This window comes from Petromyzon marinus, chromosome 24 (genome assembly GCF_048934315.1).
Source record: "Petromyzon marinus isolate PM22_M1 ecotype Great Lakes invasive population chromosome 24, UKy_Petmar_22M1.pri1.0, whole genome shotgun sequence".
NCBI classification, from domain to species: domain Eukaryota; kingdom Metazoa; phylum Chordata; class Hyperoartia; order Petromyzontiformes; family Petromyzontidae; genus Petromyzon; species Petromyzon marinus.
In genome coordinates, this window is record NC_133690.1 from 1,758,714 (window position 1) to 1,773,084 (window position 14,371).

The following is a 14,371-nucleotide window of genomic DNA, read 5'->3' on the forward strand; positions in this document are numbered from 1 at the left end:
TCACAAGGTCACTCAAAATATTACAAATGAATTTCTTAAGCCGGTATGGATGCAAACAATGATAATTTTTCAACATCTTTTCTGCTGCCTATCAGGTACATGGATGTCAATAATATCCATTTACAGGAAAGCAGAGTGGCAGAGCATAAGCGTGCTGGGTCCTTTTCCCAGAGGTCGATGGATCGAAGCCAAACTATGATATCTGGCTTCCTGTATCGCCTAGGTCGGTTTTTATGTTTCGTCGATTTAAAGGTTAAGTCTGTTCTTGTTTAGCTTAGATATTTTTTAAATGTGCTATGGACTATGTCGACATAAACATCCACGACAACCCAGTGGGGGATTAGCTCAAGTGGTAGAGCACTCGCTTAGCATGCGAGAGGTAGTGGGATCGATGCCCACATTCTCCAAAGTACATATGGACACGTACCTTTTTTTTGTTAGCTTGTATGAATTGAGTAATCATATGAACGTGTCGAATGTTTAAAACGTTATCAATATATTCACAAGGTCAATCAAAATATTACAAATTAATTAATTAACCCGGTATTGATGCAAACAATGATCATTTTTCCGTATATTTTCTGCTGCCTATCAGGTCCATGGACGTCAATAATATCCATTTACAGGAAAGCAGAGTGGCAAAGCGAAAGCGTGCTGGGCCCTTTTTCCAGAGATCGATGGATCGAAGCCAGTCTATAATATCTGGCTTCCTCTATCACATAGGTCGGTTTTAATTTAACTCAGATTTAAAGGTAACGTTTGATCTTGTTTTGCTTTGATATTTTTCAAAAAGTTCCATGGCCTATTTCGAGATAAACATTCAACACGACCAAGTGGGGAGATTAGCTCGAGTGGTCGAGTGCTCGCTTAGCATGCTAGAGGTAGTGGGATCGATGCCCACATTCTCCAAAACGCATATGGACAAGTGGCTCTTTTATTGTTAGCATGCATGAATTGAGTAATCATATGAACGTGTCGAATGTTTAAAACGTTATCAATATATTCACAAGGTCAATCAAAATATTACAAATGAATTTCTTAACCCGGTATTGATGCAAACAATGATTTTTTTCAATATCTTTTCTGCTGCCTATCAGGTCCATGGACGTCAATTATATCCATTTACAGGAAAGCAGAGTGGCTAAGCGAAAGCGTGCTGGGTCCTTTTTCCAGAGGTCGATGGATCGAAGCAAGTCTATGATATCTGGCTTCCGGTATCACTTAGGTCGGTTTTTATTTTTCGCAGATTTAAAGGTTAAGTTGGTTCTTGTTTAGCTTAGATATTTTTTTAAATGTGCTATGGCCTATGTCAACATAAACATCCACGACAACCCAGTGGGGGATTAGCTCAAGTGGTAGAGTGCTCGCTTAGCATGCGAGAGGTAGTGGGATCGATGCCCACATTCTCCAAAGTACATATGGACACGTACCTTTTTTTTGGTAGCTTGTATGAATTGAGTAATCATATGAACGTGTCGAATGTTTAAAACGTAATCAATATATTCACAAGGTCAATCAAAATATTACAAATGAATTTCTAAAAGCCGGTATTGATGCAAACAATGATATTTTTTCAAGATCTTTTCTGCTGCCTATCAGGTCCATGGACGTCAATAATATCTATTTACAGGAAAGTAGAGTGGCAAAGCGAAGGCGTGCTTGGTACTTTTTCCAGAGGTCGCTGGATCGAAGCAAGTATGTGATATCTGGCTTCATCTATCACATAAGTATGTTATAATTAATTGCAGATTTAAAGGTTACGTTTGATCTTGTTTTGCTGAGATATTTTTTCAAAAAGTTCCATTGCCTAAGTCTAGATAAACATCTAAAACAACCCAGTAGGGGAGTAGATCAAGTGGTAGTGTGCTCGCTTACCATGCGAGAAGTAGTGGGATCGATGCCCACATTCGCCAAAGTACATATGGACAACTACCTTTTTGTTTTTAGCTCGTATGAATTGAGTAATCATATGAACGTGTCGAATGTTGAAAACGTTATCAATGTATTCACAAGGTCAATCAAAATATTACAAATGAATTTGTTAAGCCGGTATTGATGCAAACAATGATAATTTTTCAAAATCTTTTCTGCTGCCAATCAGGTCCATGGACGTCAATAATATCCATTTACAGGAAAGCAGAGTGGCAAAGCGAAAGCGTGCTGGGTCCTTTTTCCAGAGATCGATTGATCGAAGCCAGTCTATAATATCTGGCTTCCTCTATCACATAGGTCGGTTTTAATTTATCGCAGATTTAAAGGTAACGTTTGATCTTTTTTGCTTTGATATTTTTCAAAAAGTTCCATGGCCTATTTCGAGATAAACATTCAACGCAACCAAGTGGGAGATTAGCTCAAGTGGTAAAGCGCTCGCTTAGCATGCGAGAGGTAGTGGGATCGATGCCCACATTCTCCAAAGTACATATGGCCAAGTACCTTTTTTTTGTTAGCTCGTATGAATTGAGTAATCATATGAACGTTTCGAATGTTTAAAACGTTATCAATGTATTCACAAGGTCAATCAAAAAATTACAAATGAATTTCTTAAGACGGTATTGATGCAAACAATGATAATTTTTCAACATCTTTTCTGCTGCCTATCAGGTCCATGGACGTCAATAATATCCATTTACAGGAAAGCAGAGTGGCAGAGCGTAAGCGTGCTGGGTCATTTTCCCAGAGGTCGATGGATCAAAGCCAGTCTATGATATCTGGCTTCCTATATCACTTAGGTCGGATTTTATTTATCTCAGATTTAAAGGTTGAGTTTGTTCTTGGTTAGCTTAGATATTTTTTTAAATGTGCTATGGACTATGTCGACATAAACATCCATGACAACCCAGTGGGGGATTAGCTCAAGTGGTAGATCGCTCGCTTAGCATGCGAGAGGTAGTGGGATTGATGCCCACATTCTCCAAAGTACATATGGACACGTACCTTTTTTTTGTTAGCTTGTATGAATTGAGTAATCATATGAACGTGTCGAATGTTTAAAACGTTATCAATATATTTACAAGGTCAATCAAAATATTACAAATGAATTTATTAACCCGGTATTGATACAAACAATGATAATTTTTCAACATCTTTTCTGCAGCCTATCAGGTCCATGGACGTCAATAATATCCATTTACAGGAAAGCAAAGTGGCAAAGCGAAAGCGTGCTGAGTCCTTTTTCCAGAGATCGATGGATCGAAGCCAGTCTATAATATCTGGCTTCCTCTATCACATAGGTCGGTTTTAATTTATCGCAGATTTAAAGATAACGTTTGATCTTGTTTTCCTTTGATATACTTCAAAAAGTTCCATGGCCTATTTAGAGATAAACATTCAACGCAACCAAGTAGGGGATTAGCTCAAGTGGTCGAGTGCTCGCTTAGCATGCGAGAGGTAGTGGGATCGATTCTCCAAAACGCATATGGACAAGTAGCTCTTTTTTTGTTAGCATGCATGAATTGAGTAATCATATGAACGTGTCGAATGTTTAAAACGTTATCAATATATTCACAAGGTCAATCAAAATATTACAAATGAATTTCTTAACCCGGTATTGATGCAAACAATGATTTTTTTCAATATCTTTTCTGCTGCCTATCAGGTCCATGGACGTCAATTATATCCATTTACAGGAAAGCAGAGTGGCAAAGCATAAGCGTGCTGGGTCCTTTTTCCAGAGATCGATGGATCGAAGCCAGTCTATAATATCTGGCTTCCTCTATCACATAGGTCGGTTTTAATTTATCGCAGATTTAAAGATAACGTTTGATCTTGTTTTGCTTTGATATTTTTCAAAAAGTTCCATGGCCTATTTCGAGATAAACATCCATGACAACCCAGTGGGGGATTAGCTCAAGTGGTAGAGCGCTCGCTTAGCATGCGAGAGGTAGTGGGATCGATGCCCACATTCTCCAAAGTACATATGGACACGTACCTTTTTTTTGTTAGCTTGTATGAATTGAGTAATCATATGAACGTGTCGAATATTTAAAACGTTATCAATATATTTACAAGGTCAATCAAAATATTACAAATGAATTTATTAACCCGGTATTTATGCAAACAATGATAATTTTTCAACATCTTTTCTGCAGCCTATCATGTCCATGGACATCAATAATATCCATTTACAGGAAAGCAAAGTGGCAAAGCGAAAGCGTGCTGAGTCCTTTTTCCAGAGATCGATGGATCGAAGCCAGTCTATAATATCTGGCTTCCTCTATCACATAGGTCGGTTTTAATTTATCGCAGATTTAAAGATAACGTTTGATCTTGTTTTGCTTTGATATTTTTCAAAAAGTTCCATGGCCTATTTCGAGATGAACATCCATGACAACCCAGTGGGGGATTAGCTCAAGTGGTAGAGCGCTCGCTTAGCATGCGAGAGGTAGTGGGATCGATGCCCACATTCTCCAAAGTACATATGGACACGTACCTTTTTTTTGTTAGCTTGTATGAATTGAGTAATCATATGAACGTGTCGAATGTTTAAAACGTTATCAATATATTTACAAGGTCAATCAAAATATTACAAATGAATTTATTAACCCGGTATTGATGCAAACAATTATAATTTTTCAACATCTTTTCTGCAGCCTATCAGGTCCATGGACGTCAATAATATCCATTTACAGGAAAGCAAAGTGGCAGAGCGTAAGCGTGCTGGGTCCTTTTCCCAGAGGTCGATGGATCGAAGCAAGTCTATGATATCTGGCTTCCGGTATCACTTAGGTCAGTTTTTATTTATCGCAGAATTAAAGGTTAAGTTGGTTCTTGTTTAGCTTAGATATTTTTTTCAAATGTGCTATGGCCTATGTCAACATAAACATCCACGACAACCCAGTGGGGAATTAGCTCAAGTGGTAGAGCGCTCGCTTAGCATGCAAGAGGTAGTGGGATCGATGGCCACATTCTCCAAAGTACATATGGACACGTACCTTTTTTTTTTGTTAGCTTGTATGAATTGAGTAATCATATGAACGTGTCGAATGTTTAAAACGTTATCAATAAATTCACAAGGCCACTCAAAATATTACAAATGAATTTCTTAAGCTGGTATGGATGCAAACAATGATAATTTTTCAACATCTTTTCTGCTGCCTATCAGGTACATGGATGTCAATAATATCCATTTACAGGACAGCGGAGTGGCAGAGCATAAGCGTGCTGGGTCCTTTTCCCAGAGGTCGATGGATCGAAGCCAATCTATGATATCTGGCTTCCTGTTTCGCCTAGGTCGGTTTTTATGTTTCGCGGATTTAAAGGTTAAGTTTGTTCTTGTTTAGCTTAGATATTTTAAAATGAAAATGTGCTATGGCCTTTGTCGAGATAAACATCCATGACAACCCAGCGGGGGAGTAGCTCAGCTGGTAGAGCACTCGCTTAGCATGTGAGAGGTAGTGGGATCTATGCCCACATTCTCCAAAGCGCAAATGGACAAGTAGCTCTTTTTTGCTAGCGTGTATGAATTGAGTAATCATATGAACGTGTCGAATGTTTAAAACGTTATCAATATATTCACAAGGTCAATCAAAACATTACAAATTAATTTATTAACCCCTGTATTGATGCAAACAATGATCATTTCTCCGTATCTTTTCTGCTGCCTATCAGGTCCATGGACGTCAATAATATCCATTTACAGGAAAGCAGAGTGGCAGAGCGTAAGCGTGCTGGGTCCTTTTCCCAGAGGTCGATGGATCGAAGCCAGTCTATGATATCTGGCTTCTGGTATCACTTAGATCGGTTTTTATTCATCGCAGATTTAAAGGTTAAGTTTGTTCTTGTTTAGCTTAGATATTTTTTTTTCAAATGTGCTATGGCCTATGTCAACATAAACATCCACGACATCCCAGTGGGGGATTAGCTCAAGTGGTAGAGCGCGCGCTTAGCATGCGAGAGGTAGTGTGAGCGATGCCCACATTCTGCAAAGAACATATGGACAAGTACCTTTTTTTTAGCTTGTATGAATTGTTTAATCATATGAACGTGTCGAATGTTTAAAACGTCATCAATATATTCACAAGGTCACTCAAAATATTACAAATGAATTTCTTAAGCCGGTATGAATGCAAACAATGATAATTTTTCAACATCTTTTCTGCTGCCTATCAGGTCCATGGATGTCAATAATATCCATTTACAGGAAAGCAGAGTGGCAGAGCATAAGCGTGCTGGGTCCTTTTCCCAGAGGTCGATGGATCAAAGCCAGTCTATGATATCTGGCTTCCTGTATCACTTAGGTCGGTTTTTATTCATTGCAGATTTAAAGGTTAAGTTTGTTCTTGTTAGGCTTAGATATTTTTTTTAAATGTGCTATGGACTATGTCGACATAAACATCCACGACAACCCAGTGGGGGATTAGCTCAAGTGGTAGAGCACTCGCTTAGCATGCGAGAGGTAGTGGGATCGATGCCCACGTTCTCCAAAGTACATAAGGACAAGTACTGTTTTATGTTAGCTTGTATGAATTGAGTAATCATATGAACGTGTCGAATGTTTAAAACGTTATCAATATATTCACAAGGTAAATCAAAATATTACAAATTAATGTATTAACCCGGTATTGATGCAAACAATGATATTTGTTTCCATATCTTTTCTGCTGCCTATCAGGTCCATGGACGTCAATAATATCCATTTACAGGAAAGCAGAGTGGCAAAGCGAAAGCGTGCTGGGCCCTTTTTCCAGAGGTCGATGGATCGAAGCCAATCTATGATATCTGGCTTCCTGTATCGCTTAGGTCGGTTATAATGTTTCGCAGATTTAAAGGTTATGTTTGTTCTTGTTTAGCTTAGATATTTTAAAAAGAAAATGTGCTATGGCCTATTTCGAGATAAACATCCACGACAACCCAGCTGGGGATTAGCTCAAGTGGTAGAGCGCTTGCTTAGGATGTGCGAGGTAGTGGGATCGATGCCCACATTCTCCAAAGCGCATATGGACAAGTAGCTCTTTTTTGCTAGCGTGTATGAATTGAGTAATCATATGAACGTGTCGAATGTTTAAAACGATATCAATATATTCACAAGGTCAATCAAAATATTACAGATGAATTTATTAACCCGGTATTGATGCAAACAATGATAATTTTTCAACATCTTTTCTGCTGCCTATCAGGTCCATGGACGTCAATAATATCCATTTACAGGAAAGCAGAGTGGCAAAGCGAAAGCGTGCTGGGCCCTTTTTCCAGAGATCGATGGATCGAAGCCAGTCTATAATATCTGGCTTCCTCTATCACATAGGTCGGTTTTAATTTATCGCAGATTTAAAGGTAACGTTTGATCTTGTTTTGCTTTGATATTTTTCAAAAAGTTCCATGGCCTATTTCGAGATAAACATTCAACACAACCAAGTGGGGGATTAGCTCAAGTGGTAGAGCGCTCGCTTAGTATGCGAGAGGTAGTGGGATCGATGCCCACATTCTCCAAAGTACTTATTGACAAGTACCTTTTTTATGTTAGCTTGTATGAATTGAGTAATCATATGAACGTGTCGAATGTTTAAAACGTTATCAATATATTCAAAAGGTCAATCAAAATATTACAAATTAATGTATTAACCCGGTGTTGATGCAAACAATTATATTTTTTTCCATATCTTTTCTGCTGCCTATCAGGTCCATGGACGTCAATAATATCCATTTACAGGAAAGCAGAGTGGCAAAGCGAAAGCGTGCTGGGTCCTTTTCCCAGAGGTCGATGGATCGAAGCCAGTCTATGATATCTGGCTTCCTGTATCGCGTAGGTCGGTTTTTATGATTCGCGAATTTAAAGGTTAAGTTTGTTCTTGTTTAGCTTAGATATATATTTTTTAAATGTGCTATGGACTATGTCGACATAAACATCCACGACAACCCAGTGGGGGATTAGCTCAAGTGGTAGAGCGCTCGCTTAGCATGCGAGAGGTAGTGGGATCGATGCCCACATTCTCCAAAGTACATATGGACACGTACCTTTTTTGTTAGCTTGCATGAATTGAGTGATCATATGAACGTGTCGAATGTTTAAAACGTTATCAATATATTCACAAGGTCAATCAAAATATTACAAATTCATTTCTTAACCCGGTATTAATGCAAACAATAATTTTTTTCAATATCTTTTCTGCTGCCTATCAGGTCCATGGACGTCAATTATATCCATTTACAGGAAAGCAGAGTGGCAGAGCGTAAGCGTGCTGGGTCCTTTTCCCAGAGGTCGATGGATCGAAGCCAGTCTATGATATCTGGCTTCCTGTATCACTTAGGTCGGTTTTTATTCATTGCAGATTTAAAAGGTTAAGTTTGTTCTTGTTAGACTTAGATTTTTTTTTAAATGTGCTATGGACTATGTCGACATAAACATCCACGACAACCCAGTGGGGGATTAGCTCAAGTGGTAGAGCGCTCGCTTAGCATGCGAGAGGAAGTGGGATCGATGCCCACATTCTCCAAAGTACATATGGACAAGTACCTTTTTTATGTTAGCTTGTATGAATTGAGTAATCATATGAACGTGTCGAATGTTTAAAACGTTATCAATATATTCACAAGGTCAATCAAAATATTACAAATTAATGTATTAACCCGGTATTGATGCAAACAATGATATTTTTTTCCATATCTTTTCTGCTGCCTATCAGGTCCATGGACGTCAATAATATCCATTTACAGGAAAGCAGAGTGGCAAAGCGAAAGCGTGCTGGGTCCTTTTTCCAGAGATCGATGGATCGAAGCCAGTCTATAATATCTGGCTTCCTCTATCACATAGGTCGGTTTTAATTTATCGCAGATTTGAAGGTAACGTGTGATCTTGTTTTCGCTTTGATATTTCTCAAAAAGGTCCATGGCCTATTTCGAGATAAACATTCAACGCAACCAAGTGGGGGATTAGCTCACGTGGTAGAGCGCTCGCTTAGCATGCGAGAGGTAGTGGGATTGATGCCCAAATTCTCCGAAACGCATATGGAAAAATAGCACTTTTTATGTTAGCGTGTATGAATTGAGTAATCATATGAACGTGTCGAATGTTTAAAACGTTATCAATATATTGTCAAGGTCAATCAAAATATTACAAATGAATTTCTTAACCCGGTATTGATGCAAAAAATGATAATTTTTCAATATCTTTTCTGCTGCCTATCAGGTCCATGGACGTCAATAATATCCATTTACAGGAAAGCAAAGTATCAGAGCATAAGCGTGCTGGGTCCTTTTCCCAGAGGTCGATGGATCGAAGCCAATCTATGATATCTGGCTGCCTGTATCGCTTCGGTCGGTTTTAATGTTTCGCAGATTTAAAGGTTATGTTTGTTCTTGTTTAGCTTAGATATTTTAAAAAGAAAATGTGCTATGGCCTATTTCGAGATAAACATCCACGACAACCCAGCTGGGGGATTAGCTCAGGTGGTAGAGCGCTTGCTTAGCATGTGAGAGGTAGTGGGATTGATGCCCACATTCTCCAAAGCGCATATGGACAAGTAGCTCTTTTTTGCTAGCGTGTATGAATTGAGTAATCATATGAACGTGTCGAATGTTTAAAACGTTATCAATATATTCACAAGGTCAATCAAAATATTACAGATGAATTTATTAACCCGGTATTGATGCAAACAATGATAATTTTTCAACATCTTTTCTGCTGCCTATCAGGTCCATGGACGTCAATAATATCCATTTACAGGAAAGCAGAGTAGCAAAGCGAAGGCGTGCTTGGTACTTTTTCCAGAGATCGATGGATCGAAGCCAGTATATGATATCTGGCTTCCTCTATCACATAAGTCGGTTTTAATTTATTGCAGATTTAAAGGTAACGTTTGATCTTGTTTTGCTTTGATATTTTTCAAAAAGTTCCATGGCCTATTTCGAGATAAACATTCAACACAACCAAGTGGGCGATTATCTCAAGTGGTAGAGCGCTCGCTTAGTATGCGAGAGGTAGTGGGATCCATGCCCACATTCTCCAAAACGCCTATGGACAAGTAGACCTTTTTTTGTTAGCTTGCATGAATTGAGAAATCATATGAACGTGTCGCATGTTTAAAAAGTTATCAATATATTCACAAGGTCAATCAAAATATTACAAATTAATTTATTAACCCGGTATTGATGCAAACAATGATCATTTTTGCCGTATCTTTTCTGCTGCCTATCAGGTCCATGGACGTCAATTATATCCATTTACAGGAAAGCAGAGTGGCAGAGCGTAAGCGTGCTGGGTCCTTTTCCCAGAGGTCGATGGATCGAAGCCAGTCTATGATATCTGGCTTCCGGTATCACTTAGGTCGGTTTTTATTCATCGCAGATTTAAAGGTTAAGTTTGTTCTTGTTTAGCTTAGATATTTTTTTTCAAATGTGCTATGGCCTATGTCAACATAAACATCCACGACAACCCAGTGGGGGATTAGCTCAAGTGGTAGAGCGCTCGCTTAGCATGCGAGAGGTAGTGTGATCGATGCCCACATTCTCCAAAGAACATATGGACAAGTAACTTTTTTTTAGCTTGCATGAATTGTGTAATCATATGAACGTGTCGAATGTTTAAAACGTTATCAATATATTCACAAGGTCAATCAAAATATTACAAATGAATTTATTAACCCGGTATGGATGCAAACAATGATAATTTTTCAACATCTTTTCTGCTGCCTATCAGGTCCATGGACGTCAATAATATCCATTTACAGGAAAGCAGAGTGGCAAAGCGAAAGCGTGCTGGGCCCTTTTTCCAGAGATCGATGGATCGAAGCCAGTCTATAATAACTGGCTTCCTCTATCACTTAGGTCGGTTTTAATTTATCGCAGATTTAAAAGTAACGTTTGATATTGTTTTGCTTTCATATTTTTCAAAAAGTTCCATGGCCTATTTCGAGATAAACATTCAACACAACCAAGTGGGGGATTAGCTCAAGTGGTAGAGCGCTCGCTTAGCATGCGAGAGGTAGTGGGATCGTTGCCCACATTCTCCAAAGTACATATGGACAAGTACCTTTTTTTTGTTAGCTCGTATGAATTGAGTAATCATATAAACGTGTCGAATGTTTAAAACGTTATCAATATATTCACAAGGTCAATCAAAATATTACAAATGAATTTATTAACCCGGTATTGATGCAAACAATGATTTTTTTCAATATCTTTTCTACTGCCTATCAGGTCCATGGACGTCAATAATATCCATTTACAGGAAAGCAGAGTGGCAGAGCGTAAGCGTGCTGGGTCCTTTTCCCAGAGGTCGATGGATCGAAGCCAATCTATGATATCTGGCTTCCTGTATCGCCTAGGTCGGTTTTTATGTTTCGCGGATTTAAAGGTTAAGTTTGTTCTTGTTTAGCTTAGATATTTTTTTTTAATGTGCTATGGCCTATGTCAACATAAACATCAACGACAACCCAGTGGGGGATTAGCTCAAGTGGTAGAGCGCTCGCTTAGCTATGCGAGTGGTAGTGGGATTGATGCCCACATTCTCCAAAGTACATATGGACACGTACCTTTTTTTTGTTAGCTTGTATGAATTGAGTAATCATATGAACGTGTCGAATGTTTAAAACGTTATCAATATATTCACAAGGTCAATCAAAATATTACAAATGAATTTATTAACCCGGTATTGATGCAAACAATGATCATTTTTCCGTATCTTTTCTGCTGCCTATCAGGTCCATGGACCTCAATAATATCCATTTACAGGAAAGCAGAGTGGCAAAGCGAAAGTGTGCTGGGCCCTTTTTCCAGAGATCGATGGATCGAAGCCAGTCTATAATATCTGGCTTCCTCTATCACATAGGTCGGTTTTAATTTATCGCAGATTTAAAGGTAACGTTTGATCTTGTTTTGCTTTGATATTTTTCAAAAAGTTCCATGGCCTATTTCGAGATAAACATTCAACACAACCAAGTGGGGGATTAGCTCAAGTGGTAGAGCGCTCGTTTAGCATGCGAAAGGTAGTGGGATCGATGCCCACATTCTCCAAAACGCATATGGACAAGTAGCTCTTTTTTTGTTAGCATGTATGAATTGAGCAATCATATGAACGTGTCGAATGTTTAAAACGTTATCAATATATTCACAAGGTCAATCAAAATATTACAAATGAATTCCTTAACCCGGTATTGATGCAAACAATGATTTTTTTCAATATCTTTTCTGCTGCCTATCAGGTCCATGGACGTCAATTATATCCATTTACAGGAAAGCAGAGTGGCAGAGCGTAAGCGTGCTGGGTCCTTTTCCCAGAGGTCGATGGATCGAAGCCAGTCTATGATATCTGGCTTCCGGTATCACTTAGGTCGGTTTTTATTCATCGCAGATTTAAAGGTTAAGTTTGTTCTTGTTTAGCTTAGATATCTTTTTTTCAAATGTGCTATGGCCTATATCAACATAAACATCCAAGACAACCCAGTGGGGGATTAGCTCAAGTGGTAGAGCGCTCACTTAGCATGCGAGAGGTAGTGTGATCGATGCCCACATTCTGCAAAGAACATATGGACAAGTACCTTTTTTTAGCTTGTATGAATTGTGTAATCATATGAACGTGTCGAATGTTTAAAACGTCATCAATATATTCACAAGGTCACTCAAAATATTACAAATGAATTTCTTAAGCCGGTATGAATGCAAACAATGATAATTTTTCAACATCTTTTCTGCTGCCTATCAGGTCCATGGATGTCAATAATATCCATTTACAGGAAAGCAGAGTGGCAGAGCATAAGCGTGCTGGGTCCTTTTCCCAGAGGTCGATGGATCAAAGCCAGTCTATGATATCTGGCTTCCTGTATCACTTAGGTCGGTTTTTATTCATTGCAGATTTAAAGGTTAAGTTTGTTCTTGTTAGGCTTAGATATTTTTTTTAAATGTGCTATGGACTATGTCGACATAAACATCCACGACAACCCAGTGGGGGATTAGCTCAAGTGGTAGAGCACTCGCTTAGCATGCGAGAGGTAGTGGGATCGATGCCCACGTTCTCCAAAGTACATAAGGACAAGTACTGTTTTATGTTAGCTTGTATGAATTGAGTAATCATATGAACGTGTCGAATGTTTAAAACGTTATCAATATATTCACAAGGTCAATCAAAATATTACAAATTAATGTATTAACCCGGTATTGATGCAAACAATGATATTTGTTTCCATATCTTTTCTGCTGCCTATCAGGTCCATGGACGTCAATAATATCCATTTACAGGAAAGCAGAGTGGCAAAGCGAAAGCGTGCTGGGCCCTTTTTCCAGAGGTCGATGGATCGAAGCCAATCTATGATATCTGGCTTCCTGTATCGCTTAGGTCGGTTATAATGTTTCGCAGATTTAAAGGTTATGTTTGTTCTTGTTTAGCTTAGATATTTTAAAAAGAAAATGTGCTATGGCCTATTTCGAGATAAACATCCACGACAACCCAGCTGGGGATTAGCTCAAGTGGTAGAGCGCTTGCTTAGGATGTGCGAGGTAGTGGGATCGATGCCCACATTCTCCAAAGCGCATATGGACAAGTAGCTCTTTTTTGCTAGCGTGTATGAATTGAGTAATCTTATGAACGTGTCGAATGTTTAAAACGATATCAATATATTCACAAGGTCAATCAAAATATTACAGATTAATTTATTAACCCGGTATTGATGCAAACAATGATAATTTTTCAACATCTTTTCTGCTGCCTATCAGGTCCATGGACGTCAATAATATCCATTTACAGGAAAGCAGAGTGGCAAAGCGAAAGCGTGCTGGGCCCTTTTTCCAGAGATCGATGGATCGAAGCCAGTCTATAATATCTGGCTTCCTCTATCACATAGGTCGGTTTTAATTTATCGCAGATTTAAAGGTAACGTTTGATCTTGTTTTGCTTTGATATTTTTCAAAAAGTTCCATGGCCTATTTCGAGATAAACATTCAACACAACCAAGTGGGGGATTAGCTCAAGTGGTAGAGCGCTCGCTTAGTATGCGAGAGGTAGTGGGATCGATGCCCACATTCTCCAAAGTACTTATTGACAAGTACCTTTTTTATGTTAGCTTGTATGAATTGAGTAATCATATGAACGTGTCGAATGTTTAAAACGTTATCAATATATTCAAAAGGTCAATCAAAATATTACAAATTAATGTATTAACCCGGTGTTGATGCAAACAATTATATTTTTTTCCATATCTTTTCTGCTGCCTATCAGGTCCATGGACGTCAATAATATCCATTTACAGGAAAGCAGAGTGGCAAAGCGAAAGCGTGCTGGGTCCTTTTTCCAGAGATCGATGGATCGAAGCCAGTCTATAATATCTGGCTTCCGGTATCACTTAGGTCGGTTTTTATTCATCGCAGATTTAAAGGTTAAGTTTGTTCTTGTTTAGCTTAGATATTTTTTTTCAAATGTGCTATGGCCTATGTCAACATAAAC

At 38.6% G+C, this 14,371-nt stretch overlaps 7 non-coding genes across 7 annotated transcripts; all 7 read left to right on the top strand.

Annotated features, from left to right (window-relative positions):
• Window positions 1-334: 334 nt before the first annotated feature.
• Window positions 335-407, top strand: TRNAA-AGC (transfer RNA alanine (anticodon AGC)). The gene has a single exon. It is a non-coding gene; the product is annotated as a tRNA-Ala (tRNA).
• A 3,428-nt stretch (window positions 408-3,835) lies between these two features.
• On the top strand, window positions 3,836-3,908 carry TRNAA-AGC (transfer RNA alanine (anticodon AGC)). The gene has a single exon. It is a non-coding gene; the product is annotated as a tRNA-Ala (tRNA).
• A 428-nt stretch (window positions 3,909-4,336) lies between these two features.
• TRNAA-AGC (transfer RNA alanine (anticodon AGC)) lies at window positions 4,337-4,409 on the top strand. The gene has a single exon. It is a non-coding gene; the product is annotated as a tRNA-Ala (tRNA).
• A 2,946-nt stretch (window positions 4,410-7,355) lies between these two features.
• Window positions 7,356-7,428, top strand: TRNAT-AGU (transfer RNA threonine (anticodon AGU)). The gene has a single exon. It is a non-coding gene; the product is annotated as a tRNA-Thr (tRNA).
• Window positions 7,429-7,860: 432 nt separating this feature from the next.
• On the top strand, window positions 7,861-7,933 carry TRNAA-AGC (transfer RNA alanine (anticodon AGC)). Its single transcript has one exon. It is a non-coding gene; the product is annotated as a tRNA-Ala (tRNA).
• A 426-nt stretch (window positions 7,934-8,359) lies between these two features.
• Window positions 8,360-8,432, top strand: TRNAA-AGC (transfer RNA alanine (anticodon AGC)). Its single transcript has one exon. It is a non-coding gene; the product is annotated as a tRNA-Ala (tRNA).
• Window positions 8,433-13,884: 5,452 nt separating this feature from the next.
• On the top strand, window positions 13,885-13,957 carry TRNAT-AGU (transfer RNA threonine (anticodon AGU)). Its single transcript has one exon. It is a non-coding gene; the product is annotated as a tRNA-Thr (tRNA).
• The last annotated feature ends 414 nt before the right edge of the window (window positions 13,958-14,371 follow it).